Here is a 16,889-nt window from a genome sequence, read left to right on the forward strand (position 1 = left end):
CTTCTTAGACTCTCACAGCCAATCAATTGCCACAATTGATTCAATCTACAATATACCAAATCTATCCCTTTTCTGCACCTGCACTTTAGTTCAGGGTCTCATAGCCTCTCATCCAGACTATGGCAATAAATTCTTCATTGGACTTCCATCTTCCAGTCTCTTCTTTCTTCAATTCATAATCCACATAGCTGTATTTTTATTATTATTATTATACATCTGATAACATTGCTCCTTTGCTAAAAATGTTCTAATTGTTCCCTTGTGGCTTTAGAATAAAACAAAAACTTCTTAGTGGGACTCTTTTAAGTTGTTATCTTTTGTTTTTACATCACATTCATTTCCTTTCTCAGTTTATGACAGTAATTTATATGGTATTGGTACTAATTTTTCTTTAAAAGTTTGATAGAGGGGGCAGCTAGATGGTACAGTAGATAAAGCACCGGCCCTGGATTCAGGAGGACCTGCATTCAAATCCAGCCTCAGACACTTGACACTTACTAGTTGTGTTACCCTAGGCAAGTCACTTAACCCTCATTACCCCCCCCATTAAGTTTGATAGAATTCCTCTAGGAATTCATTAGGATCAGAAGTCCCTCATCCTCCTCTCCCTTCTTTAGTAGTTCTATAGTTACTTTTTATAGCTATTTCTTTCTTCTTAGAATGTATTATTTGAAATTTCTATCTGGTCTTTGATTAGTTTTTGTATTTAATGTTTTTGAAGACATTCCTTTATTTCTTTTGTGTTCTCAGCTTTGTTAGTATATATATTTTTCTTTTTTATTCTGATTGTTTCTGTCATTGTCTCCAGCCCCCACAGATGTTCCCTCAATTGTAGAAGGTCCCCTATATCTCATTTCTGTTTAATCACTTAACATATTAGCTTTTATAAAGGAATATTTATTCCAAAGTTATAGTAAGAATAAACACACAAAACCCTAACATCTAAGGCCATGCCCTCCCCCCCCCCCCAATCTGGGGAGAAGGAGTGGATTAGGTTTATAGTTTAGCTCAGTTCCTATGTAGCACAGTATCAAGTTCTAATTCCAAAACTCCACTTGGTTTTGAATCCTGAGCACTCTGGATTCCTAGGGCTTCCCTGGAGGGTCATTTGGCTACACATCTGGTCTGGAGTCCTGCCTCCAAAGTCACCATGAGTTTTACTCCTGGATCCTATGGAGATTCCACCACCTGCATCTAGAATCAAAAAGAAGGGGCAGCTAGGTGGTGCAGGGGATAAAGCACTGGCCCTAGATTCAGGAGGACCTGAATTCAAATCTGGCCTCAGACACTTGACACTTACAAACTGTGTGACCCTGGGCAAGTCACTTAACCCTCATTGCCCCATCAAAAAAAAAATAGAACCAAAAAGAACAAATAAACCAACACATAATCCTCATCATAATTTGGGGGATCATAGAGGAGAGAAGAAAACCATCTTTTTCCCCCTACCTCCAGTCAGTTTGTAGCATCTGATCTGTGGGTGAACATGACCTTCCCTTTTTCTTGATGCCATAGGAAAGAGAGTGTTCTACTCTGGAAGTTTTCAAAGATACAGACTGCTCCTTTTCTATAGTCATAAAGTAGAGAAATGCAGGATGACTTCTAGAAGCTGGGTGTTTTTGTGTTAGATGATCTGGACATAAACAAAGCCAGATCAATGCCCAATTACATTGACTTGTTAATTTATATATTTATAGATCTTTTTTCCCCTCTGAGAACTTTAGCTGTGTCAGGAATTTTGGCACACCGTTTCATTATAATCATTTTTGAACACATAGTCATTAATTGTTCCTATGATTTGTTCTTTGACACAATAATTATTTAGAATTTCTTTGGTAAGTCTTCATTTGTGTCTATGTCATTGATTTGTGCTCCCTGAATTGATTGTGGTTCTTATTATATTATTGTCTGTAAATGATATTACTATTTCTTTCTTTATACATTTATTTGCAATATCACTGTGCCTTAATATATGGTCAGTTTTTGTAAAAAAGTTCCATGTGGTGCTGAGTAATATGCATATTCTTTAGCAGTTCTATTTAAAAGACATCAAAAGTCTTTTGGAGTTTTTCCAGCAATTTGTTCAAAACTGCTTTTTTTTTTTTTTTTAGTGAGGCAATTGGGGTTAAGTGACTTGCCCAGGCAGGGTCACACAGCTAGTAAGTGTTAAGTGTCTGAAGCCGGATTTGAACTCAGGTACTCCTGACTCCAGGGCTAGTGCTCTATCCACTGTGCCACCTAGCTGCCCCAAAACTGCATTTTCTAATGAATCTTTGTTAGATTTGTTCAAGACTGAGAGAGGGATATTAAAGCCTCCTGCCAGCATGTTTTTCTATTGCTATTGCCTTAAGCTCTGACCAATTGTGTTTCTCCAATTTTTAGCGGACCTCAGTGACTTGCACCCAAGTTCTATTTACCTACTTAATATCAGATTATCTTTTTCTTTTTAAATAAGCAAATAGTGGGTGTTTTTTTGTTTGTTTTCAGCATTCATTTTTGTAAGATTTTGAGTTCCACATTTTTCCCTCCCTCCTTTCCTTCCCCTATGCCCAAGACAGCAAGCAATTTGATATGGGTTATATTTGTACAAACATTTAAAACATATTTCCACATTAGTCATGTTGTGAAAGAAGAATCAGAATAAAAGGGAAAAAACTACAAGAAAGAAAAAGCAAAAAAAAACCCCAACAACAAATAAAGTGAAAATAATATGCTTTGGTCTGCATACAGATTCCATAGTTCTTTTTCTGGATGTGGAAAGCATTTTTCATCATGAGTCTTTTGGAATTGTCTTGGATCATTGTATTGCTGACAAAAGCTAAGTCTATCACAGTTGATCATCATGCAATTTTACTGTTACTGTGTACACTGTTCTGGTTCTGCTTTCTTCATTCAGCATCAGTCCACTTAAGTCTTTCCAGGTTTTTCTGAAATCAGTTTTCTCATCATTTCTTATAGCACAATAGTATTTCATTACATTCATATATCATAACTTGTTCAGCCATCCCCCAGTTGATGGGCATCCCCTAAATTTCCAATTGTTTGCCACCACAAAAAGAGCAGCTATAAATATTTTTGTACATGTGGGTCCATTTCCCCTTTTTGTGATCTCTTTGGATCTACAGACCTGGTAGTGGTATTGCTGGGTCAAAGGGTATGCACAGTTTTATAGCCCTTTGGGCATAGTTCCAAACTGATCTCCAGAATAGTTGGATCAGTTCACAACTCCACCAATATTGCATTAGTGTTCCAAGATTGTCTTTTCCAAAGGAATTTTTACTCTAACAATATAGCAAAAACAAATGCACAAACATTTTCCCCAGTGCCTTGGAGGTATAATCTTCCCCTATATTACACTGGTCTCTTGGGAAGGGAAGGAAACTTAGCTTATAGTTTAACTGAGTTCCTACATAACACAAATCCTATCAACTTTAAGACCAAAGCTCCACTGGATCCTTGCTTCTCAGGGCTTTGTTCTGGATCTCTGTACTCCTGTATCCCCATGGCTTTATCTCCTGGATTGAAGATTCTATTCCACATACCTAGAACTCAAAAGGATGGATGAGAAAAGCCCCAAACCCAGGCTCATTTGTTGGGGGCACATGGCATAAGATGGAGGAGATGGGGAGTGGGGTGGGGAGAGGTGACCATCACATTTAGACAGGACTGCAGAAAAAGTCCAGATTATGTTCAGTCAAAGAGTTTTAAAGATGCAGACAATTATGGTTCCATAGCAGCTGCTGGTGTTTGTCCTTCATTCTTGAAGAGGACCACAACATTGGAGTGACGCCATGGCTTGCACTGAATTGGATTTAAGTGAGGGAAAGCTGTGCAAGGTCACCAATCTTACTCTCTCCTTCAGAACCATCTGGGTCCAGTAGCAAGATATATATCAGGATGACTGAAGATGGCCCTGGATGTTTAAGAAAATTGGAGTTAAGTGACTTGCCCAAGGTTACACAGCTAGTAAGTGTCAGAGGTGAGGTGTGAACTCAGGTCCTTCTGACTTGGAGTAAGTGTTTGGCCCAGTGCTTTATCTACTGTACCATCTAGCTGCCTCCACGTAGCAGCTACTAACCATGTGGTAGGCCAAAGCAGAATGTCTAAGCAAATGCCATTTCTCTTGTCTCCCAGAAGCAAAATGCCATGTATCTTCCACATGAGTGACACCATTTTAGGTGGTACCTAAAACCAGTTTCCTCTTTTAAACAGTGGTACTTTCAGGAAAGACTGATACTTTAGACAGAATTAGGGCAAACTGGAAAGGACATGGACTTAAGGGCTCTTTACATTTTAACTCAAATAATACAGCCTACAACATAACTGCAGTTTCTCATGCCCTTTTTTCATATATCATATTATATCATTTTTCTTTTCTTTTCTTTTTCTTTTTCTTTTTTTTTGCAGGGCAATGGGGGTTAAGTGACTTGCCCAGGGTCACACAGCTAGTAAGTGTTAAGTGTCTGAATCCGGATTTGAACTCAGGTCCTCCTGAATCCAGGGCCGGTGCTTTATCCACTGTGCCACCTAGCTGCCCCTTATTTTCAATGTATATATGTATTTAATCTTCATACCTATTTCATTTTTATGTTGTTCTTCCCCAATAAAATAGAAGCTCCTTGAGGACAGAAATTGTTTTGCTTTTGTCTTTTTACCTTTGGTGCCTAGAATACTGCCTGGCTTATAGTAGGCACTTAAGTGTTCTCATGGATTATGCCAGTAGAGCACGAAGTTCAATGGGTTATTCCATGTTGGCAAATCTTCTAGTTTTGAACTGTGTAAATAGAAGTGAGGAGAGAATGAATTCTTCTTTAGGGATGAAAGATATATGCACACACACATACACATACATACACACACTATCTATGTATATGTATGTGTGTATGTATGTATATATGTACACACACACACACACACACACACACACACACTTGCCCAGGAAGGCTGAACTGGGGCTAGAGCCATAGAGTCAAAGACAGAGAACAAGTGTTACTTTCCACAAGTCTTACAAAAGTACTTGAGGACAAATATAGTAGATAGTAAGTGATGAGCAGCAGCTGAAATGTGTGATTAAATGAGTGGGGGCATGGAAAACTGTTACTATTTTAGTTGGAGTGACCTGGAGCAGCCAACATTTCAAAAGCATAACCTCTGGGGTAGGAGGAGGAAAGAGAGATTACTGAACCAAGCAGTAGCTGGAGGGCATTGATAGTGAATGCAATATTATCATGGTGGCATGATGGAAGTCAATGTACAGTTCTAAGAGAATCTGAACTCACTTATGGACTCCCTCTGGTGGTTTGCTTATTTTACTACATTTATTTTTACACATTTAATTTCTCTAGTGTGGGAAAACCAGTAGGGGAATTCTCTATATTAGATGAAACTGGTTTATGATTTAGATAAACCCTATCTAGTTGCCTGAGGCATGTGGAAATAAGTGATTCTCTCAGGTTAACATAAAGTGTTGGAGATAAGATTTCAACCCAATTTTTCTTGACTTGAAGTCCACTTGCAACTTTAATTCTTTACAGATTGGTATTCCTCATTGAATACCATATAAGTATTTGCAACCATATGGGATAATTGAAGGATGTTGTTTTTAAAAGAAGTTTGGGGTCATTAAAGGTAATGCAAGCACTGGCCCTGGAATCAGGAGTACCTGAGTTCAAATCCGGCCTCAGACACTTAACACTTACTACCTGTGAGACCCTGAGCAAATCACTTAACCCCAATTGCCTCACTAAAAAACAAAAAAAACCAACCAAAAGTAACGGAAACAGGGGCAGCAAGATGGTGTAGTGGATAAGGCACTGGCTCTGGATTCAGGAGGACCTGCGTTCAAATCCAGCCTCAGACACTTGACACTTACTAGCTGTGTGACTCTGGGCAAGTCACTTAACCCTTATTGCCCTCCCAATTTAAAAAAAAGTAATGCGCAGTTTCTCAAATGCAATATTCTTATTCAAACAGACCCCTGTAAAGTATGAGGCAAGGTTCTCAGCTGAGACAGTGGGGGAAGAGGGAGCCATGGGAGGCCTGAGGAAGGATGAAAAGGTTTGGAAAAACCAATGTGGAGAGTGAGAAAGTTAATTAATAAAGGAGGTATAGAAAGATTTCCTAGTAGCAATGGAAGTCCAATTGAAGTTGTGTAACATAAATTGGTAATGGACCGTCAAAACCCCCGTGTGATTTTTCTCCACCTTAATTCAGTAGCACATGAGTAAGACCAAAGGTAGCAGATGGTGGAAATCATCAAAGGCTGAGATTTAGCAGGACTTCATCATCAGTATAATAAGGGGGTGCCAAGGAATCAAGTGAAGAAGATAGTGTAGGAGTGAACTGGTTCACCAATGGATAAAGATGAGGAAAAGAGGAGAGAGTAGGTGGTGTGAGTTAATGGCCTGTATGATAACTGAGGGTTCAAGAAATTGGAGGTCACACTGTGGATGAAGAGTGGGGTTCAGTAAGGAAAGGCAGAGGGAATTCTTGAACATGGAGGTGCTATCTTTGTGGGTGAAGACAAGATCAAGGGTATGTCCAGAATTGTGTATGTCTGATATAGAGTTGAAAATTGTCATGAGAAGTGAATAAATCGAGGGACTGAGTAGTTTGTATGTTTGAAGGAGAGTCAATATGTATGTCAAAGCCTGTAGAATGAGAGCAGATGTTGGGGAGGAGAGAAAAACTGTGAGCTAGGTACTGAACTCATTGAGGAAATTAAGGGCGTGACCTATGGTTCTAGACAACACCTACCAGGATTTTGATTGTGGAAGATGTGGATTATATGGACTTCAAAGGAGAAGAGATTACTGAGTTATGGAAGTAGGAAAAGAACCTGGCAATGGGGAGCAAGGACCATTCCAACTCTTCTGCCTTGACCAGTGAGCTGAGAATAATGAGTAGTAGAAAGCCAGTAGCAGAAATGGTGGCCAGTAAATTGGTGTCATCAGTAAAGACCCTTGTTTCAGTAGTAGCTAGAACATGAAAGGAGCAGGAAAGGAAAAGACTTGAAAGTAAATTTATTGCTTATGGAATTCCATAAGGCACAGCAGAAGGGGTGGGTAGTGTTTGGTTGGGACTGTGGGGTTAGAAAGTTGAGAGGGAAGGTGTATTGTTAAGAGTAATGTTCAGATTTGCTTCTACAAAAATGACACTCCAACACCAGGTGAAGAACATTTGATTTAATTAATATTATAGTACAGGAAAAGAGATATTAGTTTTGCAGCAGCAATAAAGTAAGCAGCCTAACAATGTAACTATTAAAGCAAAGGCGACCACTATGTAGATATTTAAAGGGAAAATACATCACCAAATCAGGGAAACACCAACTCCTGGGTCCATGGGCTAGTACAGCCTCCCAGAGTCCCGATTGGGAATATCCTGGGCAGAGCATCCTCTCCACAGGTGAGACTCCAAAGAGGCCGAGGCTTTACTCTAACTTACATAGGACTTTAAACAAAAGCGGCTTGAAGCCACCAATAGTGGCTTGTATGATGAGCTAATTTTATGACTGACACCAAGTGAATTTGCACAGGATCACTGCCAGAGAAGCTGGAATAAACAGTTTCTCAGGACATACTCCTGAGGGGGAGCCAACCCCCCAGGACTACTGGAATTGTTTATAGTCCCTAGGAATGGCTAGTTCCTGGGACCCTTAGGCAGTTAATCAGTGAGATATGCCTAGGAGGGATCTGGCCAGGATCCCAGCAGGGTATCCTCCTTCATGTTCCCACTCTCGGTCAGAACAGGGGCAATTTCCCATGTTAAGCTATAGCTAGAGTTAGCAGAAAACATCTGGGAGTTCATAGAGGGGGCTTGTGAGCTAGGCCTATGCCTGGATGATCTTCTAATATTCATTTACCTCTCAGAAAGAAATAAGAAATCAGGGGGTAGAGGATGGGGAATGGAGTTTGGATGATGACTTACAGGATTTAAGAATAACTGGAATGTGTAGGGTATGAACAGATATAAATTTGTGTGTGCATCATTCAGTGGAAGATACCACTCTTCTTCCCAGAGGAGTCTGGAGATCTGGCAGGAGACACCTACAACATGAAATAGAAGGTGCATGGTCAAATGGGAGGTCCTGTTCACATCCTTCTTTCTTCCTGGGAATCTGGAAATTAGTCAAGAGACTTCCCAGCAGGAGATGGAAGTGGAACCTGAACAGGAGATGGAAGTCCTGTTCCCTACTGCTTCTTCCCTCAGGGCACATGTAAGCAGGAGATGGAAGACACAAAGTCATATGGGAAGTTGCTCATCTTCTCACTTGAGGCTGGAGATTAAATGGGTGTAGTGCAACGAGAGGTTGAAGTCTTGCCTACAGGGGAGATGGAAGTATTGAACTTCTGAGTCTCACTCAAACCTCCCCCTCACCCCCCAATCAATTGTCAAGTTCCACCATTTTACCTTTATAAACATCTCTCGCATACTCTCCCTTCTCTCTTCTGACACTGACCCAGTCCTGGTGCAGTCAATCATCCCCTCACACCTGGACTATTGCAATAGACAATTGATTTCCTTGCCTTAAAGTCTCTGAAAATCTAGTCCATCTTCCACTCAGCTGTCAAACTGGTCTTCCTAAAGTGAAAGTCTGACCATGTCACCTTCCTATTCAATAAACCCCTGGGCTCTTCTTACCTATCAGGATCAAATATAAAATACTCAGCTTGGCTTTTAAAGCCCTTCATATCCTAGCCTCTTCCTACCTTTTTACACCTTTTCTCTTATGTACTATGTGATCTGGTGACATAGGCCTCTGTTCCATGTACTTTGTTCCAGTGACATTGGCCTCCTTGCTGTTTTTTGGATATAATAATCAATCATCTGACTCCCAGTGTTTCCCTTGGCTGTCCCCCATGCCTGGAATGCTGTCTCTTATCTCCATCTCCTAGGTTCTTTTTCTTGCTTCAAGTCTCAACTAAAGTTCCATCCTCTGCAAGAAGCCTTTCCCAGTCCTCTTTAATTTTAGTTCCTTACCTCTAAGAATATCTCCATTGGGGTCAGCAAGGTGTCTCAATAGATAAAGTACTGGCCCTGGATTGAGGAGGACCTAAGTTCAAATCTGGCCTCAGACACTTGATACTTACTAGCTGTGTGACCCTGGGCAAGTCACTTAACCCTCATTGCCCCATTAAAAAAAAAAGAGAGAATATTTCCAATGTATCATATACATACGTATGCACATATACACATATATATCTTGTTTGTAAAGTTAATCGCATGTTTTCTCCCTATTAGACTATAAGTTACTTAAGAGCAGGGATATTTTTTTTACTTTAACCTTTCTTTAAATTTCTAGGGCTTAGCACAGTGCCTTGCACATAGTAGGTGCTTTAATAAATGCTTGTGATAATAGATTCTGTCACTTTCCTACTCAAAACAGTTCAGTGGTTCACTACTGCCTCTAGAATAAAATTTAAAGCCCCTTACAATCTGACTTCAGCCTTCCTTTTCAGGCTTACTACATATTATTTACTCCTTTTCACTTACTTTATATTAAAAGTCCTATGTTCCATCTATAGAACATTGCATCTCTTACATCTGGGCCTTTGCATAGGTTGTTGCCCAGGCTTGGAATAAGTTCCATCATATAGAATTCCTAGCTTCCATCCAAGTTTAGCTTATATGCCACTTCCTACACAAAACCCTTCCTGATCCTCCCATTTGTTAGTGCCTTTCCTGAAATTACTTTGTACATCATATACTTTGTATATATATTTTTATGTCTATATATTGTTTCCACCAAGAAGATGTGAGTTCACTGAAAGCTGGGAGTCTTTTCCCCCCTGTTTTGTCTTTAAATTTCCTAGCATCTAGTACAGTCCTTGGCACATAGTAGGAACTTAATAAATAAATGTCAAAGTAATAAATGAATGTTGACAACTCCTTTTTTGATCATCTTCCCTTATAATCCAATGAGTATTTTATTTTTTGAGGCAATTGGGGTTAAGTGACTTGCCCAGGGTCACACAGCTAGTTAAGTGTTAAGTGTCTGAGGCCAGATTTGAATTCAGGTACTCCTGACTCCAGGGCCGGTGCTTTATCCACTGCGCCACCTAGCTGCCCCCACCAATGAGTATTTCTTAAGGACCACCTGTGTGGAGGGCGCTTTGTTAGGTGCTGGAATTCAAAGAAACTTATATATTCCCCCGGGGGAGTGAAGAGAACACAACATGTGAACAGATAAGAACAATGACACACTATAACACACTTTGTACTGTTTTCATTGTTATCTTCCTAGCTCAGGACTTCATTACTTCTTTTTTTAATTAATTTTTTTTTTTTACCCCATTACTTCTTAGTCTGATTTTGTTTTTTTTGGGTTTTTTTTGTGGGGCAATGAGGGTTAAGTGACTTGCCCAGGGTCACACAGCTAGTAAGTGTCAAGTGTCTGAGGCTGCATTTGAACTCAGGTCCTCCTGATTCCAGGATTGGTGCTTTATCCACTGCACCACCTAGCTGTCCCTACTCCATTACTTCTTTCTTGGGTTTCTGCCATAAGTGGTTTCCCTAACTCCAATTACTGCCAACCGTATCCTCTATAGAACTCATTGCCTTGCAAAAAACAAAACAAAACAAAACAACAACACAAAACTAAGACTATAGGAATGCAATAAAAAGGTAAAAGAGAGTCTAGACATACCTCTTGGCATATCCTTGGCAGGATAACAGGATGAAGGCAACAGCAACTGGCCAATCAATCAAGCATTTATTATGACTATTTTGTGGCTGCCACTATACTAGGTTCTGGGGAGACAAAGACAAAAAACAACCCCCCCAGCCTTCAAAAAGCTTCCATTCTAAAAGGGGAGACCTAAAAAAAATAATAATAAAAAGGGGGGCAGCTAGGTGGCACAGTGGATAAAGCACTGGCCCTGGATTCAGGAGGACCTGAGTTCAAATTCAGCTTCAGATACTTGATGCTTACTAGCTATGTGACCCTGGGCAAGTCACTTAACCCTCATTGCCCTGCAAAAAAAAAATAACAATAAAAGGGGAGACCTAGATCTATATCTATAGATACACATTTGGCAGTTTGCTGGAGTAGAGGTCAATGTGCTGATGAGCATATAACTGAACAGATGGCCTCTTACTGGGTCCCACAGTGATGTTGTGGGCAGAGCTGCTCTTCCCTAGGTCCTCCTCATCTCCTCTTGGGAGTGAATTTTTCTCTAATTATGCCTTTGGCCCTGCTAATCAAAAGAAAGGTTTTCCTTCTAAAACTAGGAAACAGTGGAAAAGGCAAAACATATAGGGGATCACCTCAGAAAGCCGAGCTTTCTATTCTCCAAATCTTTCCTCACTGATACTGCTCAACTCATTTTGTTTAGGATTCGTCTTTCAAGGTTTTCTTTCCCTGTCTTTGGGAGGCTTGAAAAACATAAATTATTAATAATTCTTTTTTGTATAGCCCTAAGACATGATGTTTCCAGGAAAGGTCCCATCGGTTATATATTTAACAAAACAAACAAAAAAACCTCTTTCCCAGATAATTTGCCACCTCTCCTTGGTTACTATTGCACAAGGAGACACACACACACACACACACACACACACACACACAGATATAAGTAATATGATTAACCATTCTCTTCCCCCCCCCCCCCATTTCAGAGAAGCCATAAAACAGAGAGCAAAACAAACTTCTAAGAAACTGGGATCAAGAAAGAAGTTGATTTTCTTTCAAGAAAGAGAACAAGAGTGGGAGTGAAACAAACAGCAGGAAAGTGCATATTTACCAATATTATTCTCGGCAGAAAAAATTACTCCAATGACTTTGTTTCTGTTTCCTGTGGTTTCCACACTGATGATTGGTTTCAGGCCTCAGCTTTGCTCTTTCCCACCAGTTCTCTTAATGGTAGCTGCAGTACAGTGACAATCCCATATTTGTGATCCCCAAACTGCTCACACCAATCTCTCAAGTCCTTGCTTCATCTCTACTATCTCTCATTCTTCCCGTGAGATTTCTCCCCACTCAACTGAGTAATAGAGCCTAGACATTTAGTCTGTCTCATGAGTCTTCAGGGGCTTAAAGTAAACATACATTAAAGAATTCTTTCCCACCATCAAAGAGACCTCCAATGTCTTACTACATTCACAAAACACATGTGTGTACTTAAAGCACATATAAATTGCATGTTGCTTGCAGCTGGGAGGAATAGGAAAGGCCTCATGTAGAAGTTGATGCTTGGGCTAAGACTTCTTTTTAAATAAAAAAAAATCTTAATAGTATGTTATTTTTCCAGATATATGTAAAGGTAGTTTTCAACATATGTATATATAATATTTTGAATTCCATATTTTTCTCCCTCCTTCCTTTCCCTTCCCCCTCCCCAAGATAGCAAGCAATATGATATAGGTTATATTTGTACAATCATGTTAAACATATCCCCACCTTAATCATGTTGTGAAAAAAGAAAACAAAAGGGAAAAACCTCAAGAAAGAAAAAAAAACAATAAAAGGTGAAAATAGTCTGGTTCAATCTTTACTCAGATTCCACTGTTCTTTTCCTGGATGTGGAAAGCATTTTCCATCATGAGTCTTGGATCATTGTATTGCAGGAAGATCCAAGTCTATCACAGTCCATCATCACACAATGTTGCTGCTCCTGTGTACAATGTTCTCCTGGTTCTGCTCATCTCACTCAGCATCAGTTAATGTAAGTCCTTCCAGGTTTCTCTGAAATCTGCCTGCTCATTGTTTCTTACAGCACAATAGTATTCCATTACATTCATAAAGCACAACTTGTTCAGCCATTCCCCAATTGATGGGCATCCCCTCAATTTCCAATTCCTTGCCACCACAAAAAGCTGCTATAAGTATTTTTGTAAATGTGGGTCCTTTTTTCTTGGGATAAATCTTAAAGGAAATAAAGTGCTCTACCTGACAGAGATGAGGAGGGAAGAGTATTCCAGACAAAGAGGACAGATAATGTAAAAACATGGGAGTGGGAGATGCCATGTTGTATGTAAAAGCAATTTTTTTAGTATAATTGGACCATAGAGAATAGGATGAGGAGCAATGCATAAGAAAACCAGAAAGGTAGGAGAGGCCCAGGTTGTAAAGAACATTAAATGTCAAACAGCAGTTTTTATTTGATCATAGAGGTAATAGTGTATTTTAGTGAGTAGTGGAATAATATGGTCAGACCTATGCTTTAGGAAAATTGCATTGGCAACAGTGTAAAGAATTGGAGTGGGCAGACTTGAGGCAAGGAGAACAATTACCAGGCTATGCCCATGTGAGTGGAGGGTAGGAAACCTATATAAGAGATGTGGATGCAGAAACAAGATTTGACAGTGGGGATGGCACTGAAGTCCACTAGAGGAAGAAAAGTATAATGAAAGAAAGTTTGTTAATTATGAAATGGTGATCCTAGGGTAACAGTGGTAGGGATAGATAAACCTGGGCTGGGACATTGGAGGGTTATAATTGAAGTCTTTGGAGATAAGAGATCACAATAGCTGGGGTTGAGGAGGGTTATTTGTTCTTAGTCATTTGGGGATTCAGTATCAATGGAGTCAAAAGAGTAAAAGGGGGTGGGAATTTGTAACCATGGGAAACTGAGCCAGCCCCTTATACAACTGTTAATTATTTTGCTTCACCTATATAAAAGCAGCTACCTTTCAATAACTATTATTATTATTCTTATGAATATTTCTTTAACTATCTGTCTTGACTTTCACACAAGTTCTACTTGACAAATGTCCTTTAAAAATCTGTTATATTGGGGCAGCTAGGTGGCACAGTGGATAAAGCACTGGCCCTGGATTCAGGAGGACCTGAGTTCAAATCTGGACTCAGACACTTGACACTTTTTAGCTGTATGACCTTGGGCAAGTTGCTTAACCCTCATTGTCCCACAAAAATAAACAAATAAAAATATGTTATATCAATTCCTTTTGCTTTTACATAACGTTGATTTCTGAATATGCTTCTCCTTGCCTCTCTCTGCACTTATGAACCTTTGCTAATAATGGTTTAAAAAAATAGTTCTCTTGCACATTATTTTATAGCATTATTCATTAGAAGTCAATCTATTTAAGTCAGTTTTCAGAGTCAAGGGTGATGCTAGTACTCATTATGATTGTGTAATGAAATAATGTATATAAATAATTTTGAAAGCCCTAAAACTCTGTCAATTTCAGTTGTTATTGTTAACATTTTTCCATTTGGTTTTAGGGAGCCAAACTATGGAAATCTACTAGGCTTATTGTACTGGTGAACCATCAATTTAAGGTTGACTTAAATAGAATAGCCATATGATCTTCTGTTTTTTATTTTTATTATTATTTTTTTGTGGGGCAATGAGGGTTAAGTGACTTGCCCAGGATCACACAGCTAGTAAGTGTCAAGTGTCTGCGACTGGATTTTAACTCAGGTCCTCCTGAATCCAGGGCCGGTGCTTCATCCATTGTGCCACCTAGCTGCCCTCATCTTCTGTTTTTTCAATTGCTAATACCTTTGAGGGCAGCTGGATGACACAGTGGATAGAGCACCGGCCCTGGATTCAGGAGGACCTGAGTTCAAATTTGACCTCAGACACTTGACACTCACTAGCTGTGTGACCCTGGGCAAGTCACTTAACCCCAATTGCCTCACCAAAAAAAAAATTTTCTAATACCTTTGGACATGAAGATTTGCATATCTGGAGCCAATTTGTTTAGATTAGTTGTGTGTATGTGTGGGGAACAAAATGATGTCTAGCATTCCCTCCAATGCTAAATCTTGAACCTGCAATCTTCTACTGCTTGACTGTTTTGCTACTAGACTCAATAACTGATAAAATTCTTCCATATTTAAACCTCCCCAAATTAGAGTGATCTTGTTTGGTTGGCCAATCAGAAGGGTCCAGGGTTTATTAACATTTTGTGTCATGGATCCCTTTGACAATTTGTTAAAGCCTATGGACCATTTTTAGAATATTTTTAAATGTATAAAATACATAAAGTTACAAGGGAAACTGATTATAGTGGTGTACATTAAATTATTTTTGAAAAGTACAGTTATTCAGATACTTAAAAAAAAAAGTCCACAGACTCTAGGACTTCATGTTAAGAAACTGTTCTAGGGGGCAGCTAAGTGGCACAGCGAATAAAGTACCGGCCCAGGATTTAGGAGGACCTGAGTTCAAATCTGGCCTCAGACACATGACACTTACTAGCTGTGTGACCCTGGGCAAGTCACTTAACCCTCATTACCCTGCAAAAAAACCCAAAATCAAAACCAAAACCAAATCTGTTCTAGTTAGTTCCTTCTTAACTTAAGCAAAGAGATTCATATCTCACAAAAGGATACTAAGAAGAGATATCAGTACCCTGGTAGTTTAGGTACCAAAAAAATTCCATCTAACATTTAACAAAAGTTTTACATAGCCACAGAAAAAGAAGAGTGTTCTGAGGTGTGAAGGCGTTTTCATCCATGATAAAGCATTGATTCAATCAGAGCATAGCTTACCAGTGGAATTCATGACTCTGGTCACAAGCCTGATCAAAGAGCTCTAGCCCTCTCTCAGTCTGAGCTGAGGGTTAGTTTTTTGTTTGTTTGGGGTTTTTTTTTTTTTTTTTGCATAATATTTTTAAAAGTATTGATCTAGCCCTGGTTTGCCAGCCCGAGAGAGTTGCCAAGGAGAATCTGGATGCTGGAAACATCTTTTATCCAGAGTACATAGGATTTGGATTTTTGGAAGAATGACATGGAGAACTCATCATGGCTAAGCCATGTGGAGTCACAATGTTTGGCCTGGCTCTTTAGGTCTTTGTTGCACTCCCCCTTTCCCCCAAGCTGTGTAGGTTGCTCTTGGAGATAATTTCAGTTGGGAGCTGTAAGCAGTAACAGTGGAAACAGCTAATGGTAGAGTGGGCTGGTGAATCACACACATAAAAAAATCTCTGACATTTTTCTTTCTCCCTCCCCCATTCATGTCAGGGAAACAGCCTTCTGTTAAATGTTCAAATATCTACTTTCTGGTGCCCTTCCCTTCCAGGGAGGAGCTGAATTAATAGGGAGAGAGAGAGTGAGGAAGGAAGGGGACAATTTGTCCTGTTTCCTGCCAGCTGCAGCCGCAGGTATTCCAAACAGATTTCCAATCACTTCTTCTAATTGCATAAAAGAAAACCAAAACTGGTGGCCACCAAATTATGATTAGTGTGTTTTATTTGGGTGGAGGGGAGATGTGGGAAGAGATTTTGCTCTTAAAAAGATCTGAGACAATTAGACCTATCCTTAAATAGGAATTGAAGTAAGAATGGGGAAAGGAGTCCTGGGGAGAAAGGTATGTGATATCAATATCAACCCCAATGAAAAACCAGATAAAAGCAAAATGAGCCTCAGAGATAAAAATCCAAGATGGAGGGTCAGAGAATTTGTCATTGAAGTTGATGAGGCCTTTTACCAGCTTAGACTAAGACCCTGCTGCTGCAGCTTGCCATCCAAGCCTTTTGACTATAGGCTTGCTGGGAATGGTGACGTTTTCCACTTTGCCCAGTGTCATTTGAAATATTGGGGGGAAGCCTGTTCCTATTCTAAGTTATTGGGGAAGTTAGCTGGGGTTTCTAATATATTGCTACTTTTAAATTAGAGGTTATTGCACCAGTTTTTGGAATTAAACATTAATCATATTAAATGTTAGTAAAGAGAGAGAGCACATAGCTCTGAGTTCAGAAGCCCTACATTACCTAGATAGAGAGGAAATTGAAGGGGGACACATGGCTGGCTCCTCCAGCATTCCAGCCCAAGAGAGCATGAGTGAGCAAGTGTAAGTCCCTTGCGGACCAGATGAGAAGTGGCCTTTATACACTGTTCAAAGCTAATTGGCTAGCATCATTCAAGTCCATTGGTTTATAGGACCTAAGGGTGGTCCATATTAAAATGAACCATATGT

Source organism: Dromiciops gliroides, chromosome 3 (assembly GCF_019393635.1).
Source record: "Dromiciops gliroides isolate mDroGli1 chromosome 3, mDroGli1.pri, whole genome shotgun sequence".
NCBI lineage: Eukaryota > Metazoa > Chordata > Mammalia > Microbiotheria > Microbiotheriidae > Dromiciops > Dromiciops gliroides.